The sequence below is a fragment of the Eschrichtius robustus genome, chromosome 16, assembly GCF_028021215.1.
Source record: "Eschrichtius robustus isolate mEscRob2 chromosome 16, mEscRob2.pri, whole genome shotgun sequence".
In the NCBI taxonomy this organism is placed as follows: Eukaryota; Metazoa; Chordata; class Mammalia; order Artiodactyla; family Eschrichtiidae; genus Eschrichtius; species Eschrichtius robustus.
The window spans coordinates 13,756,169-13,781,301 of record NC_090839.1 but is presented as its reverse complement, the minus strand read 5'-3'; the positions used below and the strand labels follow the sequence as shown (position 1 = coordinate 13,781,301).

At 39.4% G+C, this 25,133-nt stretch overlaps 1 protein-coding gene across 5 annotated transcripts in view; it reads left to right on the top strand.

Annotated features, from left to right (window-relative positions):
* Positions 1–5,374: 5,374 nt before the first annotated feature.
* The window catches only part of NCOA3 (nuclear receptor coactivator 3), a 123,683-nt gene continuing 103,924 nt past the window's right edge, over positions 5,375–25,133 (top strand). For 4 of the 5 annotated variants that reach the window (XM_068525296.1, XM_068525297.1, XM_068525293.1 and 1 more), the window contains exon 1: positions 5,375–5,489. The gene's annotated coding sequence lies outside the window, so the exon portion shown is untranslated. Of the gene's footprint in view, positions 5,490–9,015; positions 9,122–25,133 lie in introns of those variants that run through there. The other variant, XM_068525294.1, reaches the window with a different exon arrangement.

Below are 25,133 nucleotides of genomic sequence, written 5' to 3'. Positions count from 1 at the left end.
GTTTCCAAGAGGAAGGAAATGAAAGCTGCCAATCATCTTAAGGCATGGGCTTGAAAGTCCTACCATGTAACTTCCACCGTTTCCAGTGGTCAAACAGTCATGGGGCAAATCCCATTCAAGGAAGTGGAAATAAGGCTTACCTCTTGATGGAGGAGTGGCTTGTGCAAACAAGGAGGACGGAATGATGGCAGCCATCTTCATAGACTTTTTACTAGAGCGTGTCACTCATTTGCCTTAGATTTTAAGTCTATAGTAGTGTTTCCCAGGTGTCAGTGTGGGATCACGTACAGGTTCCATCCAAACCTTGCCAAGGTCAGCACTGAAGTCGCTTCCTCCTGGAAGCCTTCTCTGACACCCCTTGAGTTACAGGTGTGTCCTTGGGTTCTCAAACAACTTGTGCTTATTTTTTTTATTGTTAATGTCATTTATACTTCCTGTGAACATATATATTAATTAATATTGATAGAATAAATGGTTGATTTCCTTTATTTTTTCCCATTGTTTTCCTCCTCCCTCCTTTCTTCATTCGTTCTTTTTTTCCCCACAAACACTTACTAATTGCCTGCGATAGGTCAGATGCTAATCTAAGTAAGGGAGTCACTGCAGTGAACTAAACAGACAAATTTCCTACCCTCTTGGAGTTTACAGTCTAGAGAGGGAGACGGATAATTAAAAAAAATTCAAATACTGTTGGGACTTCCCTAGTGGCACAGTAGTTAAGAATCAGCCTGCCAGGGGCTTTCCTGGTGGTGCAGTGGTTGAGAATCTGCCTGCTAATGCAGGGGACATGGGTTTGAGCCCTGGTCTGGGAAGATTCCCACATGCCGCGGAGCAATTGGGCCCGTGAGCCACAATTACTGAGCCTGCGCGTCTGGAGCCTGTGCTCCACAACAAGAGAGGCCGCGATAGTGAGAGGCCCGCGCACCGCGATGAAGAGTGGCCCCCGCTTGCCACAACTAGAGAAAGCCCTCGCACAGAAACGAAGACCCAACACAGCCAAAAATAAATAAATAAAAATTAAAAAAAAAAAAAAAAAGAATCCGCCTGCCAATGCAGGGGACATGGGTTCGAGCCCTGGTCTGGGAAGATCCCACATGCCGCAGAGCAACTAAGCCCTTGCATCACAACTACTGAGCCTGTGCCCTAGAGCCCGCGAGCCACAACTACTGAGCCCGCATGCCTAGAGCCCGTGCTGCACAACAAGAGAAGCCACCGCAATGAGAAGCCCGCGCACCGCAACGAAGAGTAGCCCCTGCTAGCCACAACTAGAGAAAGCCCACGCGCAGCAACGAAGACCCAATGCAGTCAAAAATAAATAAATGAATAAATTTATTAAAAAAAAAGATTTCGTTAAAAAAAATTCGGATAGTGTTAATCCTAATGAAGAAATTAAGGCAAGGTTATGTGACTCTGGGCTGTGTGTGTGTGTGTGTTGCTTTAGAAGATCTACCTGAGGAGGAGATATTTCAGCAGAGATCTGAGTGACAGTGGGGAGCAAGACAGGAAGAAAGAAAATTCCAGACGGCAAAGGGAACAGCAAGTGAAAGGCCCTGAGGCATGCTTGGTATGTTCAGGAAACATCAAGAATGTTAGTGTCTGGCATGGGGTAAGAAATATGAAGAGATAGATTATAGCTAGTGGGAAGCAGCCTCATAGCACAGGGAGATCAGCTCAGTGCTTTGTGACCACCTAGAGGAGTGGGATAGGGAGGGAGACGCAAGAGGGAAGAGATATGGGAACATATGTATATGTATAACTGATTCACTTTGTTATAAAGCAGAAACTAACACACCATTGTAAAGCAATTATACTCCAATAAAGATGTTAAAAAAATACAAAACAAAAACAAAATCAAAAAAAAAAAAAAAAAAAGAAGAGATAGATTACTTGAGATCAGAGAGGGAAGCAGAGACCAAATCAGGTAGGGTCTGGGTTTTATCCCAAATGCCATGGGATGCCATTGAAACAGGAGGGAAGGGGGCAGGGCACAACCTCTAAAAGAATGACATAGCCATTGAGGACACGGCAAAAACTGGTTAGAACCAACTAAGTCCAAGACGGTGGAAGATTTGACTTCCAGTAGACCTTGAGCCTCATTATACGCTCATTGTAATACATTGGCATGTTAAATGACACAACCATCAGCGCCATGACAGTTCCTAGGCTAACCATAAAAGGCCAAAAAGTGGGCAGTGGCCCAATTCCTTGAAAACCCTGCCCCTTCTCCAAAAGAGGTGGAATAATCCTCCCACTCATTAGCCTATGAAATTACCCAGCCCATAAAAACTAACCATCCCATATTTTGGGGCCTCTCACCTTGTGAGATGGCCCACACTCTGTCTGTGGAATGTGTTTCTCTCTATAAATAAATCCACTTCTTACCCATCACTTTGTGTTTCACTAAATTCTCTGTGATGAGACATAAAGAACCTGAGCTTCATTAAGTCCTGAGACCAGGTGTGTGATCTCAATTAAAAGACAGTGGGTTCTCAAGAAACAAGAAAAATCTCAAACAATCTAACCCTACACCTAAAGCAACTAGAGAAAGAAGAACAAAGAAAACCTAAAGTCAGTAGAAGGAAAGAAATCATAAAGATCAGAGCAGAAATTAATGAAATAGAAATGAAGAAAACAATAGCAAAGATCAATAAAACTAAAAGCTGGTTCTTTGAGAAACAAAATTGATAAACCCTGAGCCAGACTCATCAAGAAAAAAAGGAAAAAAAGGGAGAGGATGCAAATCAATAATATTAGAAATGAAAATGGAGAAGTAACAACTGACACTGAAGAAATACAAAGGGTTATGAGACTACTACAAACAACTATATGCCAATAAAATGAACAACCACGAAGAAATGGACAAATTCTTAGAAAAGCACAACCTTCTAAGACTGAACCAGGAAGAAATAGAAAATATAAACAGACCTATCACAAGTAATGAAATTGAAACTGTAATTAAAAATCTTCCAACAAACAAAAGTCCAAAAACAGAAAAAAAAAAAAAAAAAAGAAGAGTGGGTTCTGGCTAGGTTCAAGTCCCAGCTCGTGGGTTCAAGTCCCAATCTGGGTTTTGGCTGGGTTTGGGTCCTGGCCTGTGGGTTCAAGTCCCACTCTGTGTTGTGCAGTTTCACCATTGGAACATGTTCAGGTTGGAAGTGACATAATTTAATGTATGGTTTTTGAAAGATCCCTCTGGCTACTGAGTGGGGGAGTGGCTTATGGGATGACTAATGGGAGAAGCAAGGAGAGCAGCTGGGGGATAGCTGCAGTTGTGCAGGTGAAAGGTCACCCAGGGTCTTAGTATTTCATCTCTGGATTCTCAACATATAACATGGTGCTTGGTATCTGTTGTTTGATGAGCAAATATTGACTGCATCCATACTATTGCTAAGCTCTGTTGTGGGTGTTAAGAATATATCAGAGAACAAAAGACACAAAAGCCCTACCTTCATGGAGCTTTCATTCTAGTGAGGAAAAGAGATAATTAGCACCATAAACAAAATTACATGGTGTTTCCAATGATAGAAAGTGCTACAGAGAGAAATGAAGCAAGGAGGAGGGGTAGGGGAAGCTGGGATTGAAGTGGGTGGGAATTTAAAATAGAGGAATTAGGGAAGGTCTCACTGAAGCAGTGACATTTGGACAATGACCATGGGGGAGGTGAGTGATTTGGATTTTCTGGAAAAAAGTGAGCTAGGCAGAGGAAATAGCAAATGCAAGATCTTTGAGGCCAGAGTGTGCTAGGTATGTTGGAGGGACCCCAAGGAGTCCAGTGTTCCTGGAATACAGTAATGAGTGGATGAGAAGTAGGTGATGAGCTTAGAAGGGGGAGGGGAGGGCAGAGACAGGTTGTATGGGGCTCTTCAGGTAACTGCAAAGAGTTTGGAAGACAGACGTAAAGTGACTTGGTTTTTACCAGGATCCCTCTGGCTGCTATGTTGAGAATAGACTCCAGGGGAAAGAGTGGAATGCAAGCAGGGAGAACAGTGAGGAGGCTACTGCAATAGTCCAGACGGGAAATGGCAGTAGTGGAGCTAGCAAGTGGTTATTTATTTTATTCTAGTCATGCTCAAGACATTTAATACTGATTAAATATTATTATCTAGTATACAGTCCATATTAAAATTTCCCCCCAAAATCCTTTTTATAATAAACAAAACCTGGATTCAGCCAAGGCCCACCTATTGCATTTTTTAAATAATTAATTTTTATTTTTGGCTGCCTTGGGTCTTTGTTGCTGTGCGTGGGCTTTCTCTCTCTTCATTGCGGTGCGCGGTCTTCTCATTGCAGGGGCTTCTCTTGTTGCGGAGCACCGGCTCTAGGCACGCAGGTTTCAGTAGTTGTGGCATGCGGGCTCAGTAGTTGTGGCAGGCAAGCTCTAGAGCGCAGGCTCAGTAGTTGTGGTGCACGAGCTTAGTTGCTCCGCCTCATGTGGGATCTTCCCGGGGCCAGGACTCGAACCCATGTCCCTTGCATTGGCAGGCGGATTCTTAACCACTCTACCACCACGGAAGCCCTGCATTTGGTTCTCACCTTTCATGCTTTGATATTTTTACGAGTCCAGGTTAGGCATTTTGTAGCATGCCTCACCATTCCGGATATGCCTAATTGTTTTTTTCATAGTTATGTTCAGGTTACCTTTTTTTTTTTGGCAAGAATACTACGGAGGGGGCGTTACATTTTCCCCACTGCATCATATCAGAAGACGCATAATTTCAGTTTGATCCATTATTGGTGATGCTAAGTGATAGTGACTGGTGATTTGATCGCTTGGTTAAGGTGTTGTCTGCCAGATCGCCCCAGTGCAAAGCCAGCTGTTCCCCTTTGTAGGTGCTGTGTACTCCGTGGGTTGATATTATACTTTGGGACTGAATAAATAGTGAATATACTATTGCCCAACAACCTTTCACCCAGTGACTTTAGCATCTAATGAACAGCCCCGCGGCTTCTGACCTTGTGCCTCAGTTTGCTCATTTGAACACTGAGTCTAATAGTGGTCCCTAAGCGACGCTTGTTTTGAGGATCAGTGCTTGGCACACAATAAACGCTCCATAAATGTTAGATATTACTGTACAAAAACAAGTATGAAAAAATTAAGGGCAAGACTAGGGTTGCACTCCAGTTCCCCTGACCCCGCCGCGGGCCCCAGGTGGTAAGTGAGCGAAAGCGGCCCCAGGGTCCACTCGGCCACGCCCTCGCGCCACGGAAGCCTGACCGGGCGGGACCACCCAGCGCCCCGGCCGCGCAAGGCCCCCTGGGACCGGTAGTGCTGGGCGTGGCCACGAGACTACATATCCCGGCGGCCCCCGCGCCTCGGCTCCCGCGGCTACTGCCTCAGCTCCTCCACAGCAACGGCGGCGGCTGCGGCTGCTGAGTCGGTGGCGGCGGCGGCGGCGGCGGCGGCGGCGGCGGCGCAGCGGCTGCTGGCTGAGCGCTGAGCGGCGAGTTTCCGATTTAAAGCTGAGCTGCGAGGAAAATGGCGGCGGGCGGTGAGTGGAGATAAAGGAAGAGCGGCGGCGGGCAAGGGGGTGGAGTGCGAGGCGGAGGGAAGAGGGCGAGTCTCCCGGGCTGCGGCGAGCCGGCGGCTCCGGCTCCGCCGAGGCGCTGCGGGGCGCGCCGTGCGGGGGGCGCGCGGAGATAGTTTCGGGGTGTCGGGGCCGCGCCGCTTCCCCGCAGCCTGGGGGCGGCCCGCGGCCGGAGGAGGGGTGTCGAGGTAAGGCGGCAGCTGGCTTGGGAGTGCGAGGGGCGTCCCCGCGTGGAGGGGTCACCCCGAGGAGTTTTGGGGGGGACCGCGGGGGTCCACTTTTCCCTCCTGTCCCTAAAGTTTTATCCTCCCGCAGCCCTCGGGGTGCTTTTGAAAGCTCCCCGCGACCCCTCCTCCCGCTGCCTCGGCGTCTCGTAGTTATTCGGAAGAATCAGGGGGAGGGGGAAGCCGCACAGACCCCCCCACTCACCCCCAGCCCAGCCTCCAAGTCGTACTGAGAATCGGGTTGGATTTTGTTGCCGTGTTTCCTCCTGCACTTGGGCATTTTAAATATTTTAACACGAATTATCTGCGGGATTTCCATTTTGGGCACGGGTAGGTTCTCAGCAGTTTTTCTCAGTAAAAAGGCATTTTGCTACCTCGGGTGTGAAGGCTGGGAAATGGCAAGTGGAAGTTAGTGAATTAAATTTGGGATTGGGCTGTCTTTATTATTACTCTTTTTTTCTTTTCTCCATCTCTAATCTTCTTAGGTACATTGATTCAATTTGTGATGGTTTAAGTAGTTTGTCTTGCACATGCTTTAGAAAAACAACCCACGAGTAGTTGGAGGGCTTAGTTGCTTCCTAGGCAGTTTGAGGGCACTCAGGGTGGAAAAGTTAACCAAAAGAGCAGCTGTGAGAGGCAGAGAGCATCGTCTCGAAATCTCACTAGCAGGAGGAGTTCGGGCTTCTCAAATGGAAAGACACGAAAGGTCTGAAATTCTCTCGAAGTCGGAACTTTTTTTTTTTCTCTCCCCTTCCCGAATGTGAAGACTTCCTTCTTGCACTTTTTGAGCAGCAGCGCTTCAAAGCCAACCTGTTTTTGTTATTAAGCCCGTACCGTAAAGAAACAGGAAGGCGAGTACCAGCTGTCTTGCAGCGGTTTGAAATGGAGTTGAATGAGATGAGTGAGAGTGCTAGTAGTATTGAGTGAGATTGCTGCATCTCCTTGATTCAGACGCCTGGTCTCGGATCCACCTAACTGGTCCCTGGCTGCAGGAACGCATCAGTATTTGTTGCAGCAGGTTATTTAGAGGATGATGGAAAAAAAAAAAAAATCGTAAGTCTTGTGATTGCCGCATAAACCAAAATGTTAAATGGAAATGTGTAAGTTTGTGTTCTTGAAAACAAATTCAGTTATTGCTTGTTAGTTTAGGATAGGTTATACCCGATATAACTGGTCTAGGGACAACTGGGCGGGTACAAAAAGAAAACCGAGCCTCTGTCCTACCCTAAACCCTCCAGTTCCCATTCCCAGGAGGCAACGACTGTTAATGGTTTCTAGAGTATTCTTGGTTTTTGGAATAATTAAAGAATTTTCATTCGAAACACACCCCTGTTGGCTACCAAAAGCAGGGAAAAAGAACGAACCAAAGAAAGGGAAGATGGGGTGGGAATACTGCTTTCTCTTTACTGTCTTCAACAATTGTTGATGGCGATTAGAAAAGCTCTTCCAAATTTACTGCTTATGTTGCCTTATCTATTAGCACCCTTAAGGAAATAACAATCTGTCGGGCTTTAGGGTGAAGAACCCTGCCAGGGTTCATTGTTTGTATGTAAGATGAAGCCTCTGTAACATGTAAAATGATATTGAACACTGTAGCTTCTGTTACTGGAGGTTGCTTCAGGTTCTGCATTTAAATGAGCAGTAATCTAGATTGCGATCCTAAATTATAGGGGAATTTTATGTATCGATAGAAATGACTTAACTGTCTAATCAGCATTAAAAAAAAAAAGGGCATAGCTTCTGGTATATATTAGTACATTTTGGACATGAGGATTGTGGACTAAGTGGGAAGCTGTGATGTTTCTAGAGCAGTTATAGGAAATGTTTTTATCATAAACCTTCACTACAGAGGCTTTGAAAATGCATAACAACCGTAGCATAATTAACAGGATTAAAAAAAAGTTTTAGAATGGTGGTTTTAAATTTATCAACACTGTTCATTAAAAAAAATTCAGTGATATTAAAGATTAGGGGATTAGGGATTATATTAAATATATTTTGAAAGTGAGTATGCTGTGTTTTCCCCATATAGAAATTATTTCTATACATTGCCACCCCCCACCCCCAAGCAGATAAATTAGAATTCATTCAATAAAGAGTGAACGTTCTGTTGGACCCTGGACCCTTTTTCTAGGAGACATGTAAATAAAAAATAGTTTCTGAAATGATTACTTACCAATGCCTTCTTGATTGGTCATTTGAAGTAAACTTTCTTACTATGTCAGGGACATATTAAAGATAAAAAGGTTTATTTTTCTTTTAAGTTCAGTCCTTTGAGCATTAGTAGTATGATTCTATATAGAATAGTTCCTTTTAACTTGAAGACTAGTAGGTTTTTGAGAAGCCTTCTAAAAGAATGACTTATATTTTCGTTTGGACAATAGGGTAAGATAAAAAGCCCAAACTACTATTGTACTATCCCTAATTGGTGTTAAAATAAACGGCTTTAGGGTTTCTTTCTACAATTTTTTTAGACTACATAATTTCAAACCTTGGCCAGAGGATGTGGACTACTTTTGAAAACTTTTAATTTGTTGCAAGTTTAGAATGAATATAGCCTCCAGTGACTGTCTACACAGCCAGGTGACCACAATTTAACACAATTGTTACTCTTTAAATGCTACCTAGGACTAGAAAAACAAGAGTTGTTGATCATGATTGAAGAGGAACTGGAGTTTCTCAAGGGTTAAACTAGGGAGTACCTTTTCCAGTTTGGTTTGAATTTACTATACTCTGTGGTGTAGAATATTCCTTTTTTGCATTATTGAGTGGTTAAAGCTCTGGGAGCAGGAAATTAGTATTGGAAATGTATGTTAACTTTCCTTTTTCCTCATAGTTCAACACTTTAAGGAAATAGGTGAGTGTATGTTAGTTTAGATTCTCAGGGATAGCATTGAGGTTGAGTGCTGCAGTAAAATGTAGGCGTTTTCTTTTCTTTTATGAGTGCTTTTTGGGGTGGGAGAAGGGGATTACAAAATGAACCTTTTACAGTTCAGGTGGAGGAGGGGTTCGATTGTAATGAGGTTTATTCCTTCACTTTGTTAATGATAGCTAGGTAAATTCATTTGGCCCATTGGTTTTCTGACAGGGTTTCTGGGAGAAGATTATTTTGGGTTAAGGATGTAATTTATCTAGAGCCTAACCTTATTTTCAGCTCCCTAACAAATGATGGAATTGACTTGAATTTAATCGCCTTTCCCTTTCCTACCTTCTGGTGGAAAGTTGTTAAATGAACAGGAAAATTGCCAGAAGATACACAGCAGGAGTTGAAAGGAAGACCTGCAGTGTCTAGAAGGCTGATTTATCCACAAACCGGATAATCTTAGACTACATACTGCCAGTTCCCAACTTCGTCAGCATTAACTCAGTTTGGTAGGTTCTTCGGTCTACGTCAGTTTACAGGGGGGGCGGTAATAAAGGTTTATTTAACTACCTGTGTAGTAAACTTTGTGGTCTAGAGGAAAAGGAAAGAAGTCCGACCTAACTGGCAGAGGCTTTACCTATTTCAAAGAATGGTCTAAGAGCAAATGGACTAGTGTTTCCTGTTTGTCCCTTTTCCTATTTTTCATTAGGAACATCGGTGTCCTATTTTTTCTTTTCTGTTAATATTTTTTATTGATATGTTCTAGGAAAGAGTGACTTTACTGTTCACCTATGAAGGAATTCTTCAGAAATTTTTAATCTCTTTAGTTAGAGACTGCAAGTGAGGGTTATGAAACTTCACTTTTTGGAAAGTAGGCTGACTAGATTACTAAATTTAACCTCTTCATCATCCACATGATGAGAGAATATTGGCCTGGGTATCCCATAGTAATGGATAATCTACTGCTCCCTGCGGCTTTGCTTTTGGTAGCTATGGCTGCTGAGTAGGAGTGGTAGATGGATAGATGGGAAAGGACTGCAGAGGTCAGCATAATCCTCAATTAGGATAAGCCTCATGGTTAATTGAACGTTGAGTGTACAGGTTAAATCCCATTATAACAAACTCCAGGGGACTAGCTAAATTATTTTGTTGTACTGGGATTGAGCTTTATTGAATATTGTTTGAAATAAATTGGTCTTTTTGTTTTTGTTAGAGATGTGGGAAAATTTTTTATTTGTTGCTTATGGCAAACTGTTTATTGTAACAATTTGACAAGTTGTTACTCATGAGCCAGTGTGTTTCACCTTCATTTTTAATGCTTTTGCCTTTAAAAAGGAACCCACTGTGAGCTAAGCAGATAATTTATCCCCCATCCTCCCCCCATGTCTCTGTCTAGAGTAGCTCCATTAGTTTATCTCAACAACCAAATAAGTTTATTAGTAAGTACTACTGCCAAGATCCAAGTGTGGTCGTAGGAAATGGGAAATTCCCCAGGTTTCCAGGTGACTGCTGCTGGTCATTTTTTTCTGCCCATGAAAACTTTTAAAAATAAAATACCCTTCATTTTAGTGTGAACTATTCTTTGTCAGTAATAATTAAGGTAACCCTTTTCTGTTCAGCTCAATGTAGTTTTAGACCTTTAGATTTCTATATGGTATTGTTAAAAAGCACGAGATGGTAATGTAATCTTCAAGATTCTTCCATATAAATGTGGAATTTTTCAGAAATAAGGTTAATAAACATATGAGAAAAAATACTGTTCTTATGCTTGGCCAGAAATACACTTTTTTCTTTCTGTCCTCTACTTTTAGATTGGTGTTTGTCAAACTTCAGGCATTTACATCCTACCTTCATATCTAAAGCTAACATTTTTAGTTTGCTTAGAGCATTTTGATTGGGTGCAGCAAGACATTTTTGAAGTCATTCTTTTAAATAGATGTCCCATGAAGGAGGGAAAATCTGAAAGAGGGAATTTCAAAGCAACCCAACCAGTGTTTTGAAAGTTCTCAGGTCTGAAGAATAATGACTGACTAGTAGGCAGGAAGCCTGCAGTTGTATTGTGGTATTGTTCCTCCATCTTGTGCATTTGAGAACTTGAGTACAAAAGAGGAGAAAGCTTGGGGAAGGGGAAGAAAGGGTTTTATCATACAAGAAAACGGGAGGGGGGAGACTTTTAGAGTAAATATTCTTTGCTCTTCTGTTTAAGTGAAATCTAAAACCAAGTAATTTTTACTTTGAGAGGAAATTTTATCAAAATCTTAAGTGTCCAAAACCGACATTTTTATAAATGAGAGTTAATTGTTATTGGTGGAAAGAGCAGTGTGATCATATGCTCACAGTTTTAAAACAATTTTAATTAAAAAAAAAACCCTACACGTGAAAACCTTTAAATATTTCCCCCTTTGTTACCTGAGCAGTATCATTTGTTAGCTTGTTATTTTGAAAAGAATAGTACCAGTGAAGAGTTTGAGAATAATTTGCAAGTTTGTACTCTGAGATTACAAATCAACCTCTCTAGGTCTGCTTTTAAATTTATAACACAAAGAGGTGGAGTATATGATCTTACAAGGTTCCTTGTATTAGAAAATCCTATAAACTTAAAACGTCGTATAGATATGTAGAATGGCCTTAAACATTTTTTTTTGGTCAAATATTGAATGGATTGAGCAGTTTATGCCAGATAATGGTGTGAAGATGCAGGTTTCTGTGCTGACTCATGAGTTTGGGGACAGGATGACTTTGAGATCCTGACTTCACTATAGTAATATATGCTACAAGGGCAAAATTTGTGTGTGTGTGTGTGTGTTGGGGGCCGGGAGGGAGAGACTTTTCAACCTCTTCCTTCTGGTGTAAGAAAATGAAGTCATATTTTCTTTACTCTCAGTAAAGCTGTCATCAGTGAAATGGATTATTGAATTTAAGTCACTCTGTAGAGTAGCTACATCAGCTTGGTTTTGTTTCTAGATTGAAATTTGGCAACTGTATTTGAAAATACTTTAAGGGTAACCCAGTTTTCTCTTAACCAGATTGTGTCTAAATTTAGTCTACACACTCTCTGCTCCAACCAGACTCATCTCTCTCCTCTTTTACCTGCCGGGTGGTGGTTGTGTTTTATGGCAGTACTTTCATCCCATCCGAGAGAGTTGGCTCCGTTGCTGTCAGAGCAAATATTTGGCTGCATCTAGGAAAATCTAACTTCACTAAGTGAGCAAAATAACTCCACACACACATTGCATCTATTGGAGGGTCAGTGGTATCTTTTCGTATGAGACAGGACTATTACTATATTAAGTTTTACACATAATTTCACTGGGAACCAGTAACGTTAATTCAGGAAGCTACTTTCAAAGTGCATAACCACATCTAGAATGGTGGAAGCCTTAGGTGTGTGGGCCCCAAATTAGGTGAACCTGAAACCATGAACTTGCCCAGTACCTTCAGTCTCCCCTTTTTTAACCATAGTACAAAATAGCTCCCACATGTGACTTCTAAAAACTGACTTTCATTCCATTGTTCTCTTACCTATGAGGCCTTAAGCGTCAATCATTTTTTTTTTACAGCTTCAATCATCTTTAATTGGCTACTGCTTGGCTGCTGCCCACTCCCCCATAAACACACATACTTAATCAGTGTTTATTAAGCTTGTACTATTTAAGGCACTCTGAGAGTTAAAAAGGTTTTGACCTCCAAGTGCACACAATCAATCAGGTACTCACATCACTTCAGAACAAGGTAATCTGTTTTGCCTGTAAAGATCTTGGAGAAGTTCAGTGGAGGAAAGGGACCAGGTGATCAGGATGCAGGGCTTTGAAGAATGACTGTGATTTTATTATGGAGAGAGCACAGTTCCTCTTGGTGGGAAATCATTAGCAAGAGTGCAGAGATAAAACATTTCAAGACTTGATTATTTAAATATTCAGTTATGGGGGCTTCCCTGGTGGTGCAGTGGTTAAGAATCTGCCTGCCAATGCAGGGGACTCAGGTTCGAGCCCTGGTCCAGGAAGATCCCACATGCTGCGGAGCAACTGAGCCCATGCGCCACAACTACTAAGCCTGTGCTCTAGAGCGGGAGAGCCACAACTACTGAGCTCACATGCCACAACTACTAAAGCCCACGTGCCTAGAGCCCGTGCTGTGCAACAAGAGAAGCCACCACAATGAGAAGCCCGCGCACCGCGACGAAGAGTAGCCCCCGCTCGCCGCAGCTAGAGAAAGCCTGTGCACAGCAACAAAGACCCAATGCAGCCAAAAATAAATAAATTAAAAAAAATGAATTTATATAAAAAAATTCAGTTATGGTATTGAATAAATGATTTTGCTTTTGTAGACTCCTATTGATACATTTTTCTTAAATATATTTTCATTCCAGTTTCTAAAAGTAGTCCAGACCCTTTATTTCTAGATTACTGTAATAGCTTTCCAGTTAGTCTCTGCCCTTTCCCTACTCCTATTCTTCTGCCAGTTTAAACTTTTTAAACATTTTGATCACATTTTTTGCTTAAAAATCTGCAGAGTACAATCCAAATTCCTTAACCTAATGTTCAGTTCTTATCACAGTCTTTTTTTTTTTTTTTTTAAATCAATCTTTCCCACTTTTGTTGCCCCTTGTTTCAGTCATGCTGATTTTTTCTGCTCTTCTCCCTTGCTATCTAGTCTAGTCATAAGGCCCGGCTCAGATCCTGTCTCATATAAGTAAATTTCCCAGACTACCACAACTGAAAATATAATTCTTATTTCCTGATATGAATCTTAATTATCTCCTTCTGTGCATGAGTATTTATTTTTTTAAGGGAGTTTTAAATTTTTTATTTAATTTTATTATTTTTAAAATTTATTTATTTATTTATTTTTGGCTGCATCGGGTCTTAGTTGTTGCGTGCGGGCTTTTCTCTAGTTGTGGCAAGCGGGGGCTACTCTGTTGTGGTGCATGGGCTTCTCATTGCGGTGGCTTCTCTTGTGGAGCATGGGCTCTAGGCACATGGGCTTCAGTAGTTGTGGCACACGGCTCAGTAGTTGTGGTGCATGGGCTTAGTTGCTCCGGGGCATGTGGGATCTTCCTGGACCAGGGCTCGAACCCGTGTCTCCTGCATTGACAGGCAGATTCATAACCACTGCGCCAGCAGGGAAGCCCAAGAGTCAGTATTTATTGATTGGTAGGACGGATTCAGTCAAATTGTCTATTCTTTGAGATAGGGACCATTAGTTTTATAAGCTTTTAAAATCCTTTTTTCAGTGATACTCACTTTAAGTCCCCCCCAAATGCTTGGTGTTTGAATGTGGAAGTTTCTAGAGTTCAACTCTCAAGTCAAACTTTCTACCTGGAAATCGAGATTAAAATTAGAGTCTTAACGATTTGCTTGGGACTTATGTCTCCCTCGAAGAGTTGGCCCAGCTAAATCGTGTCTGGGCCTTAGAATACCACATTCTGATTTGCCACTTGCCCTAGGACAGAGCAGTCCTTCTGTAAGTTGCTCAAATGTTTTTATTCAGTACCACCGTTCTTCAAAGAATTGTGTAAAATGTTGTGGGCATTAAAATCCCTTTGTGATCTAGGAGTTTATAATCTAGTTGAGAACTGAGTATAATTGAAAAAACATATTTGCAGCAACATAAAGTGGTTCAGAAGTTCAGAGGAAGAAAAGGTCATTTTCAGCTGGGATTGTTAAGGAAACTTCATGGAGGAGATGGAGTAGATCTGAACGGAACTAATTGCTGCTTCTAATCTTCTCCCTTGTCCACTTCTTTTATTCTGTAGTGTTTACTTAACATAAAATTATAATGTTTTAAAAATTTCATTTAAAAATATATGTGAAAAAGTGAAAGTAAGGCTCCTGGTACCCCTAGGTCTTTGGTCATTATAGCTAAACCCGGCCCCCCCCCCCCCCCTTCCAAGGCTACTACTGTTAGAGGATAATTCTGTACGTGGGATTATGGATGTCTCTTTAGTTTCATTTTTTCTATTCTCTCCCCCTCCCTTTTTATTTTTAATAAATGGGAGCTCCCACTATTTTTACTTAGCAAAAGAACTTGGAGAGTCTTCTATATCTCATATTTTGAAAAGGCTGTATAATATTCCCTTGTATGAATGGATATAATTTATTTAACCAGTTCCTCATTGCTGTTTCCAATCTTTTATTATTTTGAATGATACTACAGTGAACTATATGTAGATCTGTTTGCTGGTATGAGTATGTCTTAGTACAAAAATCTTGGCAATGAAATTTTTGAATCAAAAGAAACGTACATTTAAAACTTTAATACCTCTTACCCAGTTACCTCCAAAGAGGTTATACTAATGCTCTCACCTTTTGTCCATGAGAGTGACTGTTTCTCCTTTCTTATTTAATCCTTTAAAAGCTTGTCCTTTCATGTTGTTTGACTGCTTGAAGGCATGAAATCTTCTGTTGTTCTTTTGCAACTGAACTCCCATGGAGTTCCCATAGCCTTTCATAATATGACTCTAATCTACATTTCCAGCATCATCTCCTTAATTCTATCTGTATATCTTACACTTTATTTTTATTATTATTATTATTATTTTGGCTGCGCCACATGGCTTGTGGGATCCAAGTTCCCTGACCAGGGATTGAACCCTGGCCCTCAGCAGTGAGAGCTCAGAGTCCTAACCACTGGACTGCCAAGGAATTCCCATATCTGTATATCTTATACTTCAGTTGCTATTGTCTCCTTTGCTCTACATTCCCCCTCTTACCCCAATAAAATTCTCTTCCCTGTGTTCTGATTCATATTCTTAGATATGAAAGATAAAAGCTACCATTTATCGATTGCCTGTGTGCCTGGACATTGTTCTGTGCTGCACGTACATGATCTCATTTAATAGTCAGGTTTTTCGATGCAGAGCCCTTTTTTTCTTCTTCAGATGAAGTCATACACAAAACCCTATTCAACGTAGAAAAGGTGAGTTTTTTAAAATTTATTTTCTAGGTTGAAATTTAAACTGCTTACTGGTTATAAAGACAGTGAAGATGAAACTTGTAATGAGTATAAAATTTGAAATTCGGTTATGAAGAGCTATTATGGACCTAAATCCATCTCTGCCTCGAGTTTATTTCTGTATTAAAAAAAAACCCAACTCATACATAGATACAGTTGCAGATGGTCTCAGTTCAGAAATATTTTTTGAAATATGTAACAGGTGCACATGGGATAAATTCAAAAGGTACCAAAGGATATACAGTGGAAAGTAAGGCAACTTCCTCAGCTGACTTCCCTATCCCCTGCCCAGAGGCAGCCATTGTTACTCTAGGCATATAAATGCATGTGCTTAAAAACTTTAAGTTTAATGAATTTCTCCCATGTTTTGGGGTAAACTTTGTATTGAAGTGTAATATACATTCAGAAAAGTGCACAGTGCAGTCTGATAAATTTTCATAAAATGAACACCAATGTAACTGGCACTCAGAAGCCCTATTCTGGACTGTATACTTTTTAAATGATCTTGGAGAGGTTTCATATCTATATTTATAGCTACTAAGTTCTTTCTAATGGTTACACAGTGTTCCACTGTATGGATATATCATAATTTTTCCAGTTTCATATTACTACAAACAAAGCTGTAAGTGTATTCATACATGTTTCTTTGTTCTCATGTTTTGTTATGAAGTATATAAAAATTTGTAGATGGAGAATGCTACTTTAAAGACTATGAATTTAAACTTTTTATAGATACTGCAGCTCTCTCCCTTTAGGGATTGCATCAATTGACAAATCCACCAGCAGTGTGTGAAGTGCCTGATTCCCTCATCTCTGAGTAGTATATTGTGGCATCAAATTTTTTAGTTTGAGAAATTAAAAAAATCTTTTCATGTGTTTCTTCTAGTGCTTTTTTGTTTTTCTTTAACATAAAATAAAAAAATATAAAAATTAAAAAATGTCAAAAAAAAAAAAAAAACCCAGTTAGGATGTCAAACTGGTAGCATAGATTAATGAGGTGATAGACTATAATATGTTGTAACTGTATATATTTGTTCCTTTTAATATATTTAAAGATGTTTAAAATGTACCTAGATAACATTTGGGTATGCTGTTTTAAATTTTAGAAATCTGCTTTATCTAGGTGTAATTTACTTATAATAAAATTCAATCATTTTAAGTGTGCAGCTTGAGTTTTGATGAACGTAAACGGTTTTACCATCACCACAATCAGGATACAGAACATTTCCATCACCCCAGAAAGTTCTTGCTCATTTGCATTCAGTCCTGTTCGGGGTTTTGTATTCAATCATCCACTGTTCTGCTTTCTATCACTATAGTTTGCTTTTTTCCTTTTTTCTCCAACTTTGAGGTGTAATTGACAGTTAATTAATTGCATATATTTAAATTGTACAATTTGGGTTTTGATGTATATGTCTACCCATGAATCCGTCATAATTACAATAATGGAAATACCTGTTACCTTTGAAGTCCAAAATCTGATCCCTCCTGTATCCCTTTGTAATCCATCCCTCCCCCATCTTCAGGCAATTACTGATCTGCTTGGTGTTACTAAAGATTAGCTTGTATTTTTGAGAACTTTTAATATATGGAATTATACATACAGTATGTACATTTTCTTTGGGGGAGGCTGGCTTCTTTCACTTATAGTTATTTTGAGATTTATTCATGTTGCATATGTTAATAGTTTCATTTCTTTTTATTGTTTAGTACTATTGCGTTGTATAGGTATATCACAAGTTATTTATCCATTCACCTATTGATGAACATTTGGGTTGTGTCTAGTTTTTGGTTATCAAAAATAGAGCTTTTATGACATTTGTGTTGCAAGGCTTTGTGTGAACAAATGCTTTCATTACTTTTGAGTAAATGTCCAGGAATGGAATGGCTGGGTTATATGCTAAGTGTATGTTTAACATTTAAAAATTTTAAGAAACTGCCACCTGTTTCTCAATACGATTGTACCATTATATATTTCTCCCAGCAGTGTATGATAGTTCAGGTTGTTTCACATCCTCATCAGCACTTGGTATGGTCAGTCTTTCTAATGCTTGCCATTCTAGTGGGTATATAGTGGTAGCTCATTGTGGCTTTGAGTTTTCCTAATGACTAATGATGTTGAATATATTTTCATGTGCTTACTTGCCATTGGTATATCTTTTTTGGTGAAGTGTCTGTTCATACCTTTTGCCCATTTTTGAGTTGGGTTTATCTTACTGAGATGTAAGACTTCTTTTATTCCAGATACAAAACCTTTTTTGGATATGTGTTTTAGAGATATTTGAGTCTGTGGTTTGTCTTTCCATTTTCATAAGTGTTTTTGGAAGAGTAGAAGTTTTTAATTGTTATTGGAATTCAATTTATTGATTTTTGTGTTGCATTTAAGAAATCTTTGCTAAAGATTTTTCTCATTTTTTTTCCTGTAAGTTTTATAGTTGTAGCTCTTAAATTTAGGTCTGTGACCTATTTGACGTAATTGTTGTATATGGTGTGAGATAAGAGGTGAGGTTCATATTTTGCTACATTGTATTGAACTTTTCCAGCACCATTTGTTGAAAAGGTTATACATTCCCCATTGAATTGATTTGGCACCTTTGTTGAAATTCAAATAGTCAAATATGTGTAGGTCAATTTTTGGAGTCTCTTCTGTTCCATTGATATATATTTCAATCTGTCTCTACTCCAGCCTTGAAATCAGATAGGGGAAGTCCTCCAACTTTTTCTTTTTTCTTTTTTTTTTTTTTCAAATTATTTTGGGTATTTTAGGTCCTCTGCATTTCCATATATTTGTTAAAATCTTATCGATTTATGCAAAATGTCTGTTGTGATTTTGATTGTGATTGCATTGAATCAGTTGATCAGTTTGGGAAGAATTGATTTCTTAAAAATATTGTCTTCTGTTCCATGAACATGTTATATATATCTCCATTTTTTTTGGGTCTTCTTTAATTTCTCTTTAACAGTGTTCTGTAGTTGTCAGTGTACAATCTTATATAATCTTTTGTCAAATTTATCACTAAGTTTTATATTTTTTTAAATGTGATTGTAAATAGTATTTTTAAAATTTCAATTTTCAATAATTTGTATATATAAATATGATTGATTTTTGTATATTTCCCTAGTATCTTGTAACCTTGCCAAACTCACTTGTTTTAGCATCTTTTAGGTAGTTTGGTTAGGAGGATTGTATACATAGGTGCTCATGTTGTTTGTAAATAACGATAAGTTTTATTTCATCCTTTTCAATCAGTATGCCTCCTCTTCTTTTGTTTTTTTTTCTTTATTGTAATGGCTAGTGCTTCCAGTACAATGTAGGGATTTTGATTGTGATTGCACTGAATCATGTGACCAGTTCGATCAATTTGGGGAGATAGGTAGCTTTGTCTTGTTCTCAACCTTAGGGGGTAAGTATTCAATCTTCCACCATTAAGTAAGATGTTAGTTATTATTTTTAAACTAATTTTTATTGGAGTATAGTTGATTTACAATGTGTTAGTTTCTGCTGTACAGCAAAGTGAATCAGTTATACATACACATATATCCACTCTTTTTTAGATTCTTTTCCCATATAGGTCATTACAGAGTATTGAGTAGAGTTCCCTGTGCTATACAGTGGGTTCTTATTAGTTATCTATTTTCTTTTTCATTTTTTTCGCTGCACAGCATATGGAATCTTAGTTCCCCGACCAGGGATCAAACCCACGCCCCCTGCATTGGAAGCGCGGAGTCTTAACCACTGGACCGCCAGGGAGGTCCTAGTTATCTTTTTTTTTTTTTTTTAATTTTTATTTATTTTATTTATTTATTTATTTATGGCTGCGTTGGGTCTTCGTTGCTGTGCATGGGCTTTCTCTAGTTGCCGCAAGCGGGGGCCACTCCTCATCGCGGCGCGTGGGCCTCTCACTATCGCAGCCTCTCTTGTTGCGGAGCACAGGCTCCAGACGCGCAGGCTCAGTAATTGTGGCTCACGGGCCTAGCCGCTCCGCGGCATGTGGGATCCTCCCAGACCAGGGCTCCAACCCGTGTGCCCTGCATTGGCAGGCAGATTCTCAACCACCGCGCCACCAGGGAAGCCCCTATCTATTTTATATATAGTAGTGTGTATATGTCAGTCACGATCTCCCGATTTATCCCTCCCCCGCCTTTCCCCCTTGGTAACCATAAGTTTGTTTTCTACATCTGTGCCTGTTTGTTTTGTAAATAAGTTCATTTGTACCATTTTTTTAGATTCTACATATAAGCAATGTCATATGATATTTGTCCATCCATGTTGCTACAAATGACATTATTTCATTCTTTTTTATGGCTGAGTAATATTCTATTGCATATATAGACTGCATTTTCTTTATCCATTCATCTGTCAGTGGACATTTAGGTTGCTTTCATGTCCTGGCTAAACACTTTAAAAAAAAAAATTAATTAACTAATTTATTTTTGGCTTCGTTGGGTCTTCGTTGCTGTGCGTGGGCTTTCTCTACTTATGCCGAGTGTGGGCTATTCTTTGTTGTGGTGCGCGGGCTTCTCATTGTGGTGGCTTCTCTTGTGGAGCATGGGCTCTAGGCGCACGGGCTTCAATAGTTGTGGCATGTGGGCTCAGTAGTTGTGGCTCGCGGGTTCTAGAGCTCAGGCTCAGTAGTTGTGGCACATGGGCTTAGTTGCTCCACGGCATGTGGGATCTTCCCGGACCAGGGATCGAACCCGTGTCCCCTGTATGGGCAGGTGGATTCTTAACCACTGCACCACCAGGGAAGTCCCAAGAGGTTTGTTCGTTTGATGTTTTTCATGTTTATTCTGGTTATGTACATCTTTTTATCAGATGTATTTTGCAAATACTTTCTCCCGGTCTCTGGTGGTACAGATCTTTATTAGTTATTAGTGATGTCTTTGTATTAATGCTCAAGTTTTTGGTCATATGTATGTTGTTTTGGGGGATAACAAGTGTTTTAAAGCTTGAGGAACAGTTATACAAACATGTATTATAGATCCCATTCCTTAATTCATATAAATGCAAAGAAACTAAAATTATTAACCTGGGCCATATCAATTCTTAAATATAGTAAATTATTTTCTGCTGTGTTTAACTGTTATGAGTCATTTTTCATTTTTAGATAGTCTGGAACTTGATCTTTTTATCTCTTTAATAAAAATGAAACAAGTCCTTGTCTATTTTCTCATTTATTATTACAAATTAAGATGAAAACATCAAATATTTTGGTCTGGTATAATCCTAATGAGAAGGTGCCTAAGACCTGTATAAAAACTCTGAATCTTACCTGTGAGGCTTGTCATTGTTCTCTCTTTAACCCTTACTGAAAAACCCAATCTTCATGGCTCACCTCGATTAGTATGGAATGTATTCTTTTCTCACCAAGGTGTGCAGTCTTTTCTTTTCATGGTTTCTATGCTTAACTGTTCTACTGGTTGTATTAGCTTTTGAATGCCTCCACTATAAGCTAATGAGAAAATATCAGCTTCACAATGTGCTGTTTGTCACAGTTAGCATTAATATTACATTATTGTAACCTTAAATCACCTAAGTATCTTCCCAGACACTTTTTTTTCTTTACTCAAATAGAGTGACACCTTAATTTACTAACCAGTCCCCTTACCCTAATTTGAACATACGTATTTTAATTCTTTTCTGTCTGATTTATTCTTTTTGTCATGCTGGAATTTTGGAACATTTTGCAACTTACATTTAAGAAGGCTCATTTGAAAAACCAGTGGAAATTTCCAGCTTAAAAAAAAAAATCCAACTACTGGTCTAATAACTGCTTTGCAGGAAGAAAGAAATATGAAAAAGAACCACAGACATTCTGGATGTCAGCCTGTGAAATTTTCCACTATTTCCCGTAATAACATGCAGGCATGCTTATATTGCTGGATTCAGCGCAACTGCAGTTGCACTCTGAGTGGAATTTGAAGCTACTCTATCAATGATAAAATGGCATCTGGCCAGCTTTTAGTGAGCAGTGCATAAATTCACACATCATACTGTATGTTTGTTTCATCTCTGCCTGGATAGCGTGGCCATAAAACTGAACTTGCAAAGTTATTTAAAAATCTTGATTCCAAAATTTCTGTTAGTTTTAAGTGTATTTTGATTTTTAAATATTCAGTAGATTTATTATATAGCTGAGAATATATAAAGTCATTCTTTTAGTCATAATACTGTGTACATTTTTATTTTGGAGGATTTTATACTATATTGAAGAATGCTCAGAAAATTAAAAGAAAGTTTAAAAAATTTGCATAAGCTCAATATTAACTTGGTGTGATTCAAGAAACATTTTAACCTCTATTTCAGGTTCCTATTAATCTTTTCAAAGAGTCAGTAGGCTTTATATTAAAACTGATAACTGTGTTTTTATTTTGCTTTTTCAAATTTAAAGGCAAATAGTATTACACTCTTTTCCTAATGAGGGAAGTCCAGCTTGCCCAGTTCTATAAGCTGGCAAAGCAGAATGATGATGAGTAGATTACAAATGTTGTACTGTAATCACACACTTCTACCTTGTTTCATCACTTCACGGCAAATGCCTAACAGTGGTGTTAAGGAATGAAATAAAAAAATTCAAATTTCATGAATTTAAACTCAAGCGTTTCTGCAGTGGGGAATTTGAGCATTCAAAGTGATATAACAGATGTACATATCTTAGTGTGTTTTAAGACTTTGTAAGTCACGTTTTGGAAATAAAGGCATATGATGTGTATCTTTTTCAGGACTATTAGGTCTTACATTTGAACAAGAACAGTTTTGTGACATAACAGTGGCCTCCACCCCTTCCCTGTGATCTATTCCTCCTCCCTTGTACAGTCTCACCCTTCCTCTTGACCTCTCCTATCTGTAACTCTCCTCCTGTCCTATTCATGCACTTCCTCTTCTCAGCCCTCATGCTATCTGCGACTGTTTTATCCCCTTCCTCTCAGCCTAAATTTTCTTCTGGCCCATAACCTTTTTTTTTCCTTGTCAACTTTCCATCCTTCAAGTCTTGTCACTTTTTCTAGTGTCTCACTGTTAACCAAGTCTCTTCTTTACCTTTGGAAGGCTTCTTTGCTCCAAGTTTCTCTGCGTCTGTCAGGGTGATTTTCTTTCAGTCTTTGAACCATCAAACACACACATCCTCACACTCTCCCAAATCCTTTAACTCTTTATTTCTGCCTCCATGTTTCAATTTATTCTACAGAGATTTACTGAGTGCTAGCCATGTGTCAGGCTTTTCTCTAGATGTTAGGGATATACCAGTGATCAGAATGGCTGTGGGGAAAAAAAAGCTGCATAAGGGGACCGGAAACTGGTGTGTGTGTGTGTGTGTGTGTGTGTGTGTGTGTGTGTGTGTGTGTGTGTGTGTGTGTGTGTGTGTGTGTGTGTGTGTGTGTGTGTGTGTGTTGTGGGGTTTACATTTTAGATGGGTAGTCATGGTAACTGGTAACCTTCTCTGAGAAAGTAACATTTGAGCAAAGAGGCCAGGAAGTAAGCCTTGTGAATATTGGCAGGGTGGGAGCATTGGGTACAGAGGAAACAGCCAGTGCAAAGACCCTTTGCTGTATTTGAAGAATAGCAAGGTAGCCATTGGGCTGGAGCACAGTGAACAAAGGAATAAGTAGTGAGAGAAGAAATCTGAAAGGTAACAGTGGGACCTTGTAGGCAGTTGTAATGTCTTCAGCTTTTACTTTGAGCAAAGTGGGGAACCACTGCGGTTTTTTATTTTTGGTATTCCAAAAAGGTTTTGTGATCATTATCCTTCCCCCGCCCCGTGAAAGCATTTCCTTTTTTAAATTACAAAAGTAACTCATGTTTATGTGGAAAATACAGAAAAATACAAAGGAGAAAGTAAAGAAATCAAAGAACAAATAAAGAGGGACTTCCCTGGCGGTCCAGTGGTTAAGACTTCGCATACCAATGCAGGGGGTTCGGGTTCGATCCCTGGTGGGGGAACTAAGATCCCACATGCCTCAAGGCCAAAACATAAAAAAAAAAAGCAATATTGTGACAAATTCAGTAAAGACTTAAAAAAAAAAAAATAAAGATTACCAGTATAACTCATCATCCATTATTGAAGATTTTGTGTCTTATCTTCCCACTCATTTTTCTCTTTCACACATACCGTGCGTGCATCTCCTGCCCTGTAGGGTTTTAGCGGAGAGCAAATAAACTGAGTTAGGCTTTACAGAGATCCCTCCAGCTGTTTTGTGAAAAATAGCCTATAAGAGGGCAAGAGGTAGGGAGACCTATTAGAAGGATTTTACAGTAATCCAGGTAGGAGGTAATGTGGCTTGGACCTTGGAGGTGGCAGTGGAGGTGATAAGAAGTGATCCTATTCTGTATATATTTGAAGGGAGAGCCAACAGAATTTTGTGATGGATTCAGAGTGGGGCATGGCTGGGTGGGGTGGGGCGGGGCCTGGTGGGAGAGAAGGACGGAAGAGTCAAGGGTGACTCAGAAGTGTTTGGCTTAAGTGACTACAGACCTTTGGTTTCATTTTTCTTTCTTGTCAGACTACCCATCCAAGGTTCAATTCTGGCTCTTTTATTATGTGTTTTTCCTGTTGATTTAAGCTCGTGATTATTTCTTTCACCAAGCTTCTAGTCTGCTCTGCCCAGCTTGGCGCTTGGGATACACCACAAGATGCTATATATAACAAATTATTTCATTAGTATTAGTCTTCCTAACTAGGTAGTGAGCAGCGTTTTATTGGACTGTGCTGAATTTGTGAATCTGCTCTGGGACTCATAACTTTCTGAATACATTGTGGGCATTCAGTTAATGTTGCTTAATTGTACACTCCTCAGGCTTGAGAACAAGATATGAGAAAAATCTTAAAGTAAATGCCCACTTTAGCTTTACTTTGGCATCCTGGCATCTTTGCAGAATGAATTGTTTTGGATAGTTATTTTCTGTCTAAAAATACCATTATTTTTATTTCCATGAAATGTTATGTATTTTCTTGAATTCAGCAGTATGAAGACTTGTTTTTTAAATAATGAATGTTTATTGCTTACCTGATACACGTAAACCTTCTTTGGAGATAGAAAGATGAGTGAGAAAATGTCCCTGCCCAGGAAGGAGCTTATGCTTTGGTATGGACAGCATAACCTGTATACCAATGTATGTCTCCTTTATAACATAACACTGTATTATGATGTAATGCAAAACAAACTGTTATAATGCCTTTGGCATTCTAAAGATTGTAGGAGTTCTTTCCCTCTTTACTAAATGTTGCTAAACTTCTGTGCTTTGGGTTCTTATTTTTAAAAATAGTTTTTCAGACTGTTGCTACCCGCTGATGTCAAGTGTGCTTACCACCCCCTCCCCCGCTTTTTACTTTTATTTGCGTGAGATTTTTTGGGAAGACTTATTTTACATCAATATTCTTTCTTTTTTTTTTAATCCAAGAGAATCTGATGTTTAAATCTTTAACTACAGTTAACAACAAATCTTTAACTACAGGCTTTGGAAAAATGATTTGTTGACATACAATGTAAGATGATTTTTAAAAAATTTGCTTGGAAAATGATTTGCTGACACATCATAAGGTGATTTTTTTGAAATATAATTTGCTCTGT